At 31.8% G+C, this 15,202-nt stretch overlaps 1 long non-coding RNA gene across 4 annotated transcripts; it reads right to left on the bottom strand.

Annotated features, from left to right (window-relative positions):
* Positions 1–5,289: 5,289 nt before the first annotated feature.
* LOC108203895 (uncharacterized) lies at positions 5,290–10,013 on the bottom strand. 4 transcript variants are annotated; one of them, XR_010288694.1, is made up of 3 exons: positions 7,035–9,972; positions 5,446–5,565; positions 5,290–5,370 (listed from the first exon to the last, which is right to left on the bottom strand). It is a non-coding gene; the product is annotated as an uncharacterized LOC108203895 (long non-coding RNA). The 4 variants fall into 4 exon arrangements; XR_010288695.1 differs by having other exon boundaries at positions 5,500–5,565; positions 7,035–9,971; XR_001803572.2 differs by having other exon boundaries at positions 5,446–10,013.
* Positions 10,014–15,202: the final 5,189 nt, after the last annotated feature.

Below are 15,202 nucleotides of genomic sequence, written 5' to 3'. Positions count from 1 at the left end.
TAGAGAACCAGAAGCTCCATGCTGGATATGCGGATAACAAGGCTCTCCTGTTAGACAACCACAAGCTCCGTGCTGAAAAAGCGCACATGCTTGCAGAAGCTCAAAGGAGAATGCGCTGATCGGGGTAAAGGACCACTCATCGAAGAAAATAACCTTAATTTTGTGCCAGTGGAAAATAAGAAAATGGTAAAATTAATTTTGCCTTTATTGTTAGACTAATATTTGTACATTAATTTCAATTTAAAACATTGTTCTCACTCGATTTGTTCACTTTTTTTATAATAATTTTTTGATTTTTGTGTGCAGTCAAAAAAGCGTAAATTACCAGTAACAAGTAATTATCCAGCTGACTCAATCAATGTAGACGCTCCGCCAAGGCAATGAGTAGAACATCTTGTACTTTCAGCTGTAGAGGAGCTGAATTAAAGTAATGGAAAATGTTGCAATCGTGTCGGAGTCCCGTCAGTGCTGATGACTCAACTAGGAGGTTCACATTTGAAGTTTCGGACCATACAGATACCGTCTCACTCCATCTGAAACAACTGCTCAATATTCTCATGGATGGATGTAAAATTGTTGCATATAACTAATAACTTGTATACAAATTGTTACATGGAACTTGTATACAAATTTTGGTTATTCTCATGGATGGATGTAAAATTGTTACATGTAACTAATAACTTGTATACAAATTGTTACATGGAACTTGTATACAAATTTTGGTTAGTGTAATATTCTATTATCCAAAATTAGCTACATTTGTACTGCTCCTCACCCAAAAATCAACCTAAACCCGCGAAAGACAATAGTGTGCCAGGTCCGAAGAAAACTACATGATCCGTGGCGAAGACCTAAAGCTGAGAGGAAGAGAAGACGTTTCCCAAGTTTGTGTGATTGTTTTCATTATGTATGTGTGTGCTGTATCTTAGCATTTGTTCTCTCTTCTCTCTATTTTCCGACTTATCACATATATCCAGTTTTTTTTCCAAAAATCTTTTTTATTCATTAGATAGAACATTTTTTCTCGTGCTTCTGATTTACAAGATCAAGATTGTTGTAAGAAAACTACAAAAGGGTTTACACCGTAAAACTAAAATTGCTAGAAGTTATACCTAACAAATTATACTAGACAATGAAAAATAACTATTCATGCAAAGTTTCTACTATGAACTTGTCCCTCTACTGAAAATTTGTTGTGGTTCTCAATTCAACACATATGTGGCGTCTGTTCTGTTTGAAGCTGCATTGTTTTTCGACAAACCCATTATGAAAGAACAATACATTACATATAATTAATTGGCTTTTAATGGTAAAAGTCTAGAGTGACCTATGCATCCATAATAAAACCACTAACACTAGGATTATCATCATTGTTCCTTTACTTAAAATGGATAGTTATATTTTTGAAACTTTGAACAACAACTATAATCCTCTTGTTAGTGGAATAGAGGTTTAAAAGATGTTCTAATAGAGTTAAATATAATGTGGTTTATTCTCAAGTTACATTAGCATTTTGAGAAAAAAATTATAAGAAATGGGAGTGGTTGTAAGCACGCTTGATGTGGGATGTAGCTACTTTCCAGGGTGGTGCTCCACTTTGCGGATGGACAATATTATGATTTTGCTACTTCTAATCTTTTTTGGAAAAAACTGATGCAGAATATGAAATATAAATTTAATCAAATATAATTTTTTGTCCTAATATTTTTTTAATCTCGAATACCCTTCTACTCAAAATTTACTACTATTTATTTTGGCATGCTCAAGGATAGGGTCACAAAAACTACAAACAAGATACAAATAATGAATGAATAATTTCATACATCGACCACAAGCTAGGGACTAGTTTCAAAATTTATGATATATATCATGAGAAAGATCTCAAATTTTTTGATTAAATATCATATAATTTTTATATTCTTAATCTCCTTGTAATAAAAAAAAAACTTAAATACTTATCACTCATTTTTTATTTAATATATTTTAAATGTTTTTATTTGATGTTCAATATATACAATTCATATTAATATGTCAATGTTAGTTATAAGTAATACCTATTTGCTTACAAGCAGTTTTTCTTACGTTTTAAAATTTCAAATAATAATTAATATTAAATGGATTGTTGTAATGATATTATTCTTGTTTTCATATTAAATTTTAATAAACAATTATATAAAAAAATAGTTTTTTTGAAAAAGTAACATTACTTATTGCTCTTTAATTTAATTTACTACCTAAATAACATTATATATCATTTAATTGAAAATAGTATTTTATTGAATATGTAATATTAATGTGAATTTCTAATGCTAGCAACATTATAATGCACTATTTATATTAATTTTATAAACTATCTAATAATTATAATTTAATCTATATCAAAATTATAGTGAACATGAATATTAAATTATTCAAACAAAACTAAACACTTCAATAATAATTTTAAAGTGTTATTTATTTTAAATTATAAGTTCTACCATTCTAACCCCTTAAATAGAGAAGGATCTAGAATGTGTAAAGAACGGCTGAAATCATAAGTACAGTAGCTTAAATTTCAGGATTTCTCTGTTGTCCCTGTGTCAACTATACAAACCTAATTTGTTTGCAGCAGGGTAGTATCATGTGTCTTCAATAAACCCTAATTAATTTTCCATAACAACTCATTCTTTGTAATTCAATTCATATAAGATTTCTTCTTCAAGAACTAAAAACTTTTTGTTATGATTTTCATTGTAAAGCTTTAGAATAGTTGTGTCACCATCTAGTTGTTGTAGATGAGTGTTGATGTAAGTACAGTCACAGCCGCATGTGATCAGAATGGGGAAGGATATGTCCATATTGCTTGGTTATCCAGCAGGTACGAAAATAGTTGACTATAATTCTTATTTTTGTCAGTGAAGGGATTAATAAATAAATTGTAATTAAATTTTGATCCACGGTACCTTTTTTTTGACACAATATACGTACTTTTTATTCAATTATAAATGTTATTTAGAAATATTAGAAAATTATATATCTTACCATGATTTTTTGCTGCAAGTGTGTTGATATCATTAAAAACTTGGTAAACAATGAAGATTATGCTCTATGTGAGATAGATATGACAAAAGTCACAAAACATAATATTTTTGTCCTTTTTTTTGTTGAATCTTATATATTACATGCTTCCTAGTAGTTTGTTGGCCAAAATTAAGATGGGTGGTTCAACATCATCTTCCTCCAAGGTTATGAACCGACTTCTATTTGAATACCAGCAACTGGATCTTTACCCTTAAGCTTGCTCTATTTACAAAATAAAATAGTATTCATCTGCTACATCAAGAATGCAATAGTTTTCATTACCTAATTCACATTTGTTTTATTGTTATGTTTTAACATGATACTTGGGGACACGTTCTTTAATTTTGAAAGAAATTCTAGCAAATTAAGAGCATTTCCAAGAAACTTATTAGACAAGCTCTTTAAAATAAAATTGGTCAGTGTAATATTAGAGCTACAAAAGATTCTTAAATGCTTTGTAAGAAATATAGAGCTTCCTCTCTTTCCTCTCAATCATAAAGAGTTCCTTCATCCTCATCACTATATAATACTTTAAGTACAATTCTTACACTACTTCTTCAATGTCATAGTTGGAATATGAATAAACTATAAACTAATCATTTTGTTAGTTTGTTCGAATTTAATATTTAATCTAACCAATTAAGGCCTCGTCTGAATCATTTAAATTTGTTTGTCTGTTTGAATTCAATATTAAATTTGAACAAATAAGGCCTCACTATAATTCCATACTACCAATGTAACATGTGATAGTTAATTAGTAGTTACTTAGCAGTTATGAAATATGCTGGATGCATAATATTATTTTTTTTGACAAATTATCTAATGTGTGTGGTCAGAGGTTACGTGGCTCAAATGAGCAATACAGACCCTAAGGCTTGCATTCCCTTTGATGGTATCTGGATAATATTTGTATTCAAGAACTCTACCTCAAAGTCTTCTCATATTACTGTTATTATTTAACACGATACTTGGGACGGGTTCTTTAATTTTGAAAGAAATGCTAGTAAATCTCTTGTTGAGAGCATTTCCAAGAAACTTTGATACAAGCTTAACCAATGTACTAACTTACAAGGACTTATCTGATTTATATTATTTATAGGGAGAGAACTCCAAGACTCTTGTAGATCCTCCGAGGCCATAAACATGCTTGGAAATGATGGTGAAAGAGAATTCTTATATACTTCTCCGCTGGAACTATTGGCTACTGTGGCAGAAACTGTATCTGATCAGCCTACACTGCAAGAAACCTGTCCCCGACCAAATGTAGAAAAAGATTCTTCATTTGAGAGAATAACTGCAGGTAGAAGTAATTTTATTTCCTACATCTAAGCATTATGCACTGTCATTTTCTTCCTTGATATTGTTTCCTCATAATTGTAGTCAAAATCCGACATGCATCTAATTATAATTTACATCTGGCTTAGTAACTTACACTATTGTAGGAGAGGGTGATAGATCTCCAAGTGAGGTCAATGACTTGGTTGATAATAAATCTCCAAGCGAGGTCAACGACTTGGTTGAAAAAGATGACCAAAGAAAAGTTAAAAAGGTCCGTTCACTAAAAGATGTGATGAGGGTCATTGAAAAGGCATCTTCTAAGATGTGCACTGGTAATGGTCAGACTTCTCATACTCCTTGCTGAGTCATTCTCTGTTCGAATAAATTGTAATTCAAATTTCCTTAACATCTACAGTACAAGAGTTCGTTAGGCCTCAGGGGAATCGGAAAGCAAAGAGATCTTGTTCTCTCACTGTGAGTAGAGTTTAGTTTCGAAGAAGCATGCCAAAGCTACTGGTAAGTCATCTCATCCTTGTGGACATACCTCTGTACAAGTCTGTGCTTTTACATTGTTAAAGATAATTGTTTCAACAAAAAACGTTTGGTATGGTTATATACAGGATCTTTTCCTCAGCCTCTATCGCCCGGGAACAGGAGGAGGACTTCAAATGGGGGGAAATGAGCGTTACTGTCGCGTCTAGCAAAAAGAGGATGGGAATGGCTGACACATTGATTACACATGGGCATGTCATTTAGATGTTGTCCATAACCAAAAGATAATAGCAAGTAGATTGTTACAATCAACGGAGTGAAAGTATATAGGTTATGAGTTTTTGTATCAGGGTAATTAATCTATTATAAAGTAATTTATATATTTATTGTCTTACAATAAAACAAATGCAGATAAAGGAAAGATTTCAGTTGAATTTAAATGTAATGAAGAATAAATAATGACTGACAGACACACACTTTTATATAGTTGGGCTCCTTGGAGTCAGAAATTTTGGAGTCTTTGAAGACTCATTCCATCACCTATGGATTAAAATAAGAGAAACACTGAGATGAGGGACAAGTGGATAATATTTTTAATTTAAAACTATAATTTACCATTGTATACAGTTTCCAAGAGAATATATTGCATTGCAACTCAATTACAATTACCCGGTGCTTCTTCCTCCCCTCCGAAAACCGTTACAATTCAATATTAATCCCTCACAGTTTCTCCTCCTAAATCAAATCAAAACAAAAAGGAAAGGACAGTTGTAGTACTACCAGCAAGACAACAAATATAAGTTCTTGAATAACCAACAAAGATGATTTCCACCATTGGAGAACAAGCAGAACAAACAGGATATAACCCCTTTCAGATATAGTCGAAACAACTCGAACATATAGTGAAGACAACTACTTGCAAGACACAGAAATAATTTATAGATAAGCATGTTAATTGAATTGTGTAGAAAATAATAATCACCATCGATAGAAAATAAGTACAGTGATTATTCAATCAGAACAGTTGTGTTAAAAAAATAACCGTAGTTAGATTAAAACAAAATTAATGGGGAGACGGAAGAATTCAATACTCCAAAATCATGTGGTCTCCACGAACTTAATTTAAAAGTAACATTACTTATTGCTGGTTAATTTAATTTTACTACCTAAACACATTATATATCATTTAATTTAAAATAAATTTTTATTAAATATGTAATATTGACGTGAATTTCTAATGCTAGCAACATTATAATGCACTATTTATATTAATTTTATTAACTCTCGAATAATTATAATTTTATCTATATTAAAATTACAATGACATGAATTTTAAACTGTTATTTATTTTAAATTATTAGAATTATATCATCCCAACCGTTAAAATCCTAGAAGGATCTAGAATGAGTAATGGATGGCTAAAATCATGAGTACAGTAGCTTAAATCCCAGGATAATAATAATTTTAAAGTGCTATTTATTTTAAATTATTAGAATTATATCATCCTCACCCTTAAAATCCTAGAAGGATCTAGAATGTGTAATGGACGGCTAAAATCATAAGGACAGTATTGTGTAAAGTATACAAACCTAAATCGTGTGCAATTGAGGGTAGTCATCTGTCTTCAACAACCCCTAATTGATTTTCCATAACAAATCTATCTTTGTAATTAAATTCCTGTAAGATATCTTCTTCTGAGAACTCATAAACTTTTTGTTACGATTTTCATGGTAAAGTTTTAGACTCATTTTGTAACCATCTAGTTGTTGTAGATGAGTGTTGATGCAAGTCATGTCACAGCAGCGGGTGAGAATGGGGAAGAAGATGTCCATGATGTTTGATTGTGGAGCAGGTATATGAACATAGATGACAACTCATTCTTTGTAATTCAATTCGTATAAGATTTCTTCTTCGTGAATGAGGAACAAATGGCAAGACAATTAGAAGGGACAGTAAGACAATCATCAAGATTGTCTTCCCGTGTGAAGGAAGGGGGGAAAAAGGCACGCTGTCCTACCTTGTTGTTTCAACAAGACAATCCCTTTTTCCCTTTAATTAATTAACCAATTAATATTTACTTAATTATATTAAATGCATAAATTCATAAATTAAATTAATTCGAGATAGAATTAATTTAATAAATAAATTACACATCCTATATAATTATTTTGAGAAGTGAAATAAATAATTAGATAATCAATTACCCCTTTTCTTCTAGCAGCAGAGTCTTCAGTCTTCTTTAAACAATTACGATATTCGACTTGATTGAATGACCACCTTCTTTTGACGTAGAATATTTAATCTGATAAGCTGATACACAAATGTGCTGTCTGGTTCATCTGTAAATAGCTGAATCAAATATTCCTTGTCATTTAAACAATTAAGTTGTGGCTTGTTCGTCGATTCTACGTCTTCTGAGTTCTTCTTCATTTGTAGACACAATATGGAATCTTCTGAATAAATAAAGTATTTAAACTTCATACCTTTTGATCTTCTGGACGTGCTACAAAAGATTATTTGTACACTGAGGCTTGATCATATTAATAAACTTCTTCCAGTGGTTTGCAGCAGCATCCTGAAATTCTTCAATAAATCATTTGACGTTCTTCGTACGGATTCCAATTAACAGTACTTGTTATTTGCTTGCTTTCTTATCAGAGTTGAGTTGATACCTATTAAATACAAATAGGCTTAACATATGCCTTTCAAAAGTGATGATCGGCGGGTATATAATTCTTTAATTGATTTGATAATGACAGGGTGATCATGATGACCTGGATGCTGATATTGGAGGATCATAGTGTATAACAAAGTGATGGTCGTAAGGTATATTATCTATTTAATAGTTAACTTTAATTGCGTTATTAACTGCTGAATCTGTTTTTCATATTTTGTTGTTTATATGCCACCTAGATTCACTTCTTCAAATGACATTTACAGGGTGATCATGCTGATTAGGATGCTGATGTTGGAGGATCTTAGAGTATTTAGGTGTTTGTATTGTACTGCTTGGATGATAATCGGAACATATGGTTGTGTTGCTGAAATTTTTAGGATGATGTAACCTTTGATATTAATTAGGCATCCTTCTATTGTTCGGTTATTCAATGCAATCATTTTAAATACAGGTCATTGTGATATTTGTTGGGACAAAGTTGTTATTGTTTGTGGGAAAAGCAGGTACAAACTGAAATTATATGTAAATCTGCAGAAAACAAAAAAAAATGTAAAAAAAAAATTGACTTTAGCGACCGCAAGCTGTAGCCAATGCTGGTAGAAAAATGACACAAAGTTAGCGACAGAGAGTGGTCGCAAATTCCTGTAGCTGTATTAGCCACGAAAACTGGTTGCCGATCGGTCGCTAAAGTTAGCGACAAACTACTAGTTGCGTATCAACTAGTAGCGACGAGATTATATGCCACAGTTTGTAGCTACCGGATTCCGTCGCTAAAGCCTAATAGCGACGAGCCGCGGTCGCTGATAGTCGGTCGCTAAAAGCCCTTTTTCTTGTAATACATCTTCCAATTTTACTTTTATATAGCTTCCAGCATGTATCAAGTAAAAACTCATGAAACCCTCTATATTCGAACATGAAATTAAGCTAAACAAATAACAAGCTACCATCACTACAAGAATCCATTTATCAATTATGTGCAATCAACCAAATACAAACTCATAATATGCACTAATAAAGAAAGAAAACTAGACAATGGTTCAATCAGTCCTTACTCTGTGATTTTTAAATAAATTGAAATTTATTGTTTCTATATGTAATTTTTATGACACACTCCTAAACATTACCCCAATCTACTATAAAATTTATTGAAGCAAATGAAGCAAATTCCGTGTTTAAGGAAGTAAAACAGGGCATGCAAGTCAGGAACTTAAATCTGTCCTGCAGAACCAGCCCCATCCTAAGATTTTAAATAAATTGAAAAATTGGTCTGTTGGTATAAACTTTTAACAGCACCTTCCAGACCCCAATATCAAACTCTAGTAAAAATTTCATAAGTAAATACCAAGTCAAAGGTAGCAAAACAGGGTCTGGAATAGGACACACCTGCCTAGAATTTTCTGCACTACGCACTAAAACATACATATCTTTTAGCTCGTTTATTAAATTAATCTAATTCTTTCGTGAGTAGAAAGTAGCCTCCACGGACCACATAACCACACAAAAATTAAGCACATAAATTAAATCGATCAGCCCAGAATATGCTGCAAAAACAGACCAACAACAACCAAAACTTTCAATTCAAGTATATATAATTCTAAATCTTTAATCCATTACTTTAACTTTTAAAATACCCTTCCAAACACGTATACACATAACTTAATTTATACAAACAAAAATCACCAAACTGTCATCCTCATGTTTATAAACAAAAGCTACTAACCGATGTGACTAACAATAATCAATAACCCAAGGTAAATAACAAAACCTCAACGATGAGATTAACACCACCGATTTTGTTATCACCACATACTTATAAACAGAAATTTAACAACCAATAATCCTAATTTCAAAAATCAGGCTCATCTTCAATCACTCATAATAGTATTACACACAAGCCACATAAATCAGATTATACACACATATCAAATACATACACATATAAACATAGTTCACACCAATATATTTCAATTGCCCGACATGTAAACACGCATATATACATATACATATATCACGTAATCGATTTACGGAGGAAAACGAACTTATACCGAATTACATGCAAGCAGGAGGTGGAGACAATTCCTTAATTGCCGTAAACAGAGCTACAGTCCCGTCAGGACTTGACGGCCGGAAAAACCGAAGAAAACAGCGGCGGCGACTTGAATACGTTGGCAGCACCGACAACGGCAAAGAGATTGTGACAGAAAAAAAAACACGGGGGGGGGGGGGGGATATTCGCGGGAGAGAGAGACCGAAAGATTAGGAGCGAGGGGGGTTCGAGAGAGATTTTGAGAGGAAGGAGAGATTCAACAGATTGTTTTTTAAGAGAAGAACATAAAATTATCCTACTATAGTCTGTGGATAATAAACTTGGCACATTTAACTAGGCTCAGACTCATACTCGCTTTTTAACTGATTTACACAAAAACTCGTTACAAAATATCTTCAAAACTTCACTGAGATATTTATATAACTCCTATAATATTATAAAACTGATTGAATAAATTTTTTAGGATTTATAGAGAACTTTTGAAATTTATACGCAATTTAGAAGTTAATTGTGATCAGAAATTATTTAAAAATCCAATTTTCATCAAAATCATATTCCGACAATTTTTTAAATTCTTAAAAATAATTAATCTGATTAAAAGGTTATAAAAATGATTTTTGAGGGCATTTTTGTAAATTTAGAAATCCAATTACCATATACTCATATCTCTAAAATTTTGGGAAATCATTTTTTAAATTACCAAATACATAACCTATCAATCCAACACACATCAGTTACGCACTTAACACATATGAATTGCATAAAGGTCGTCAAAATATCCAAATAATAATTTTTGATAAAGTGCACAATAATGCTTACTTGAATTTAAATTTAAAATGCACATAATTAGTTCAAATTTCAGTAAAACTGCACATAGTAAAATCATTCACATGATAATTCAAATAATAATAATTTTTCGCTATCCCATTGCCCCGAAAAAAGATATATCGCATACCAATTTATAAACTTATCGGACTTGAATAAAATGAAATATAAGCTTTAATCCTCTCATTCTGAAACATAATATTAAAATAACTTGTGAAAAGTCCGGGATATTACATATATAATATTATAACTGAAATAAAGAATGAGAGAGTAGAATAATGATTTGGTGTGTGATTGTTTTGATTAATTTTAGGACTCTAATTTAATAATGTGGTGGTTGGTGATGTGCACTAATTAAGTAACTTTGAGTGCTACACAGTGAAGAACATGTATAAAATATAGGTTTTAAAGATACCATCAAAAATTAACAAATTTATTTGGAGGATAACCATATAGTTATTATTTAATGGTGAAGTTGTTTTGAAAAAGATAATCATTTTAAGAATTGTGTTCAAATTATAAGAAGGATAACAAGATATTTGTTTATTTTCATATTCTTTTGCTGAAGTTTCTCGGAGAGATATGGTGTTCATGTGACAGCCCTCAAATCCGGGGGTCAGGATTTGGTGCCACGTGTAAATAAAAATAATTTAAAACCTGTATTTTTGAGCCACTAAAAGAAAAATAATTTAAAACTTGTATCTTTAAGAGAAAGTAATAACAAGTATTTCAAAACCTTGATATAAAATAAAAAAATGATTTAAATTAAAACTCAATTTCACCCCCTTTAAAACAAGATCGCAAACAGGTTATAGTATTGAAATCAGAAATCACAACTAATAAATCTTACTACATCACTATCTAATTTATCAGTGTAGCTGATAATATTTAATAAATTTGTTTTACATTTAAATCGAAATTAAGCCAACCCTAATTACCACTAATCTCGCAGACATCTTCCGGAATACTTTACCTGGTCATTCAGTCACAACTAACCACTTGAAATCCTTGCCTAGCATTACTCTTACGCGTAGCCTAGACAGATGAATCATCTTTAACACTATCTGAAAGGGGTTTGAAGAAACAGGAGTTAAAGCAGAAAAAGTAATTGAACTGGAAGTATACAAAACAACATGCTTTTAACTTGAAACCAAAACAATTCAAAAGTACATATCATTTCCAAAGCATTCAGATATATTGGACGTTAATAGTCACGTAGATGATCAGTCTACAGTTACTTGGACAATGGCTACGCATTGCCCTGAAATAACATGTTCCGGAACTGAAGACTAGCTAGGTCTTCAAATAACGTTAGGCCATTGCCTTACAATGGTCCTCTTACGCAAACAAATAGGCTGGGCCGTTACCAAATAACGGTCCTCTTACGCAACTCCAATTATATCTGAGTTTTTACTTCCCAGTTCTAAAGAATTGCATTTTTAAGAAAAGGTTTATTCCATAGGAAGTATACTTACAACGGATAAGCCTTACAACCGAGGAACTAAACCGAGTTATGAAAAACATTTATAGAGATTTGAAACCATGTGTATCAATTTGATAAGTCACTCTTTCCAACTCAAAATCGTATTTAAGTCATGCATTTGCAATAAGTAAAAGTTTTAAGGAAAGAGCACTTGCTTCTAAATATTGAGTTTGAATAGGAAGACTTGCAGTAATTACAAGTTGAGAATAGAATTACTTGCATAAGGGTTTAAAGAAAATATCACTTGAACAATAAGTGAAGATAGGAATACTTGCACTTTCAAATATACAAGAGAGGAATGAGAATACTTGCCTTTGGTCCTTAGCTTATACACTCTTAGCTAACATCCTTATCTTATTCTGCTTTCTCAAGACATCACCATCAACTATTCCTGATTCTTTGCTATGTCGCTCATGCGGTTGCTGAAGCCTGATACGAAATCTTATCTAACTTCAATCTTGATCCCTAACGTCTGGTTCTATTTGTCTCGAACAATCTGTAACTACTGAACCACTATGCAACTCTCCCCTTTTCTTGCCTTTTCTTGGTATCACGCTCGCAATGCTCGATCCTATTATAAGCAAAAAGATACTACTTTAGTATCCTTCCGAAACGACTATTATAATTCTACCCTTTCGCGATATATATATACATATATATATATATACATGGCACATTATATAGCACATAACAAGTAGCACACATTATAGTTTTATAACTTACAACCAACTCAGAATATTATTTAACACGAGAACGCGTAACTTAAGTTAATATTTCTACGGAAAATTCGGCATGACCTATTCGTAAATAGGACTATCCCCCTGTTTTCAAATCAATCAAATCAAGCTCTTTAAACTAAATAAAATACTAATATAAAGAATATCTGCCTCGACATGCAGTAAATCACATAAGAAAAGTACCCGCCCCGACATGCGGCACCTAAAACATAATGATAAATAATCCGCCCAGACATGCGGCACCTAATTAAACACATAATGATTGAAAGAAACTAACAGCTTATCTTTAAAACGGAAGTAATTCAATATTAATACATTATACTATCAAGAATAACACTCTAACATTTAACACGTAGCACTTAGCAGTTATCACATATTTCCATACATTTACTTACCACTTACCATAATACTCAATTTAGATACTATTCAATTCAAATATATACAAGTTGAATTAAATAAGCATAGCATTATATCTATTTAAGATATTGCATATTTATATTATTAATATTATTATTTACTATTATTACTACTAGTGAAAGTAATAATAATAATAAAGAATAATACTAATATTTATTAATATTCGGCATCCTATAATTACCAAGTAAACACCGTTTCACACATTAACATCAATAATAATGCTATGTAGTACAGCTATTACTACCAAATCACATAAATATTATTTATAGATTTTATAGAAATATCACAAATCAGTAACTATGTAAAGTCGCTTAATAGTCCGATAATTATAGGACACGCTCCCATATAATTAAAAATCTAAATTTTATTTGAAAATCGGGCAGCACCTTCTCTATTTATCGGACTACCAGTCGATATCATATCGACACAACAACCACAAACAAACCTGTAATTAATCCAATAACTCAAACACCCAATTTATAACTACTAACTAAACCCGATAATCAATCAAATAAACTAATAATCGAAATAATAAACGGAGCACGTATTTAAGAAATCCATATCAAGACTCGAGCTACCCGAATAATTTACACAACCCAGCAATCAACACCCGGCCAACTCGGCCCCACACGAACTCACCCAACACACACACTTGAATACACAGTATACACACGCTGCACACACTCTTACACGCACAAAATACACGCGTATATACACGCAACACAGCAGCGAAACAAGGGGGAAAAACCAGGGAAATCGAGATAGAAACCAGAGGAAAAGAGATGCCGAGTCTGGTGGTAGCTGAACATGGTGAAGGGAGGCGCCGGACGGTGGCGGTGCGGAGAGAGGATCGGCGCGGCGCTTACAGGGGAGGAGGGCAGGAGAGGGAAGGGAGAGGCGAGTGAGGCTGAGAGAGAGATTGTGTGAGAAGAGAGAGAGAAAAGAGAGACGCACGGAAGAGAACGGAGAGATTGATATTTTGAATTAAAAATATAATTATAAACTGAAAATGTAGCAATTGGACACGTGTTAGGAATTTTGACGCGTGTCCTCACTGATCTGGCTGGCTCCAGACTGAATTTGACAAATTAACGAACAAACTCACAGATAAAAATAATCCCGATAAATACCAAAATAACTTTAGAAATCTTAAAATAATTAAAAACTAATAAAATATAATTTTCATGATCTTTGGATCACTACTGAAATTAATAGAAACACCCCACTTTAATCTACACAGAAAATCATTAACACAGCTCAACGATCAAATAGAAATGAAATACACCGACTCTCGAGAATATAATCACATAGTAATCATTTAGAATTTTTCAAAATAGTATATGAAACTCATTTTTGAAGAAACAGTTATATACCAATAACACAATAACCCGGAATTTAAATATAACATTTTGATTTAATTAAAATGGAATAAAATATCAAATCTCATTCCCTTCCTTGAACAAAATCACTTTCATAATAATAAATAGATTTTAAAAATCCGGGTCATTACAATCTACCCTCGTTAAACGGATTCCGTCCTCGGAATCAAAGAAAGAAGGAGGACGCGTAATCTACTAATCCACGAAACAAATATAGACCATCACACAATAATCAATTAAGGACAACCATAACATTTTAAAAAAATTGGATCTATAATAATCAAATCTGAATTAAAAATCTGGGATATTACAGTTCATGCATTTGAGGAAAAAGTGTTGAGTTTAGTTTTTACTTTCCAAATTTGTTAGATAAAATTGTGCAATGGCATGAGATTAGAAATATTGTGCTGATTTGATGGATGTTATGGTGCATTTTAGTTAGAGCAGTCTAACTAAGCAATCATTAATGAGCAATGTTATTGATTCAATTATGATTTACATTAAACAATAAAAAAGATCCGAACCAGTATAGATATCTCCCGTGTACACGTCATAACACTACTACAGAAATGTGCTTAAGATACGTTACTTAGATAACGTTTTTATGATGGGCTATGTAAGTTATTTACTTACATAGCGTTTTTTTCCACAAACGCTATGTAAGCATTATAAAAAATACAAATAAAAAAAAAAGAAATGAACAAACATAACGTATGATAAATAAGCGCTATGTAAGTATCAACTTAGATAGGGTTTACATAAACGCTATGGAAGATAATGATTTTTAAATAATATTAAAATATTTAT

The sequence above is a fragment of the Daucus carota genome, chromosome 2, assembly GCF_001625215.2.
Source record: "Daucus carota subsp. sativus chromosome 2, DH1 v3.0, whole genome shotgun sequence".
NCBI lineage: Eukaryota > Viridiplantae > Streptophyta > Magnoliopsida > Apiales > Apiaceae > Daucus > Daucus carota.
This window is presented reverse-complemented; position numbering and strand designations above follow the sequence as displayed.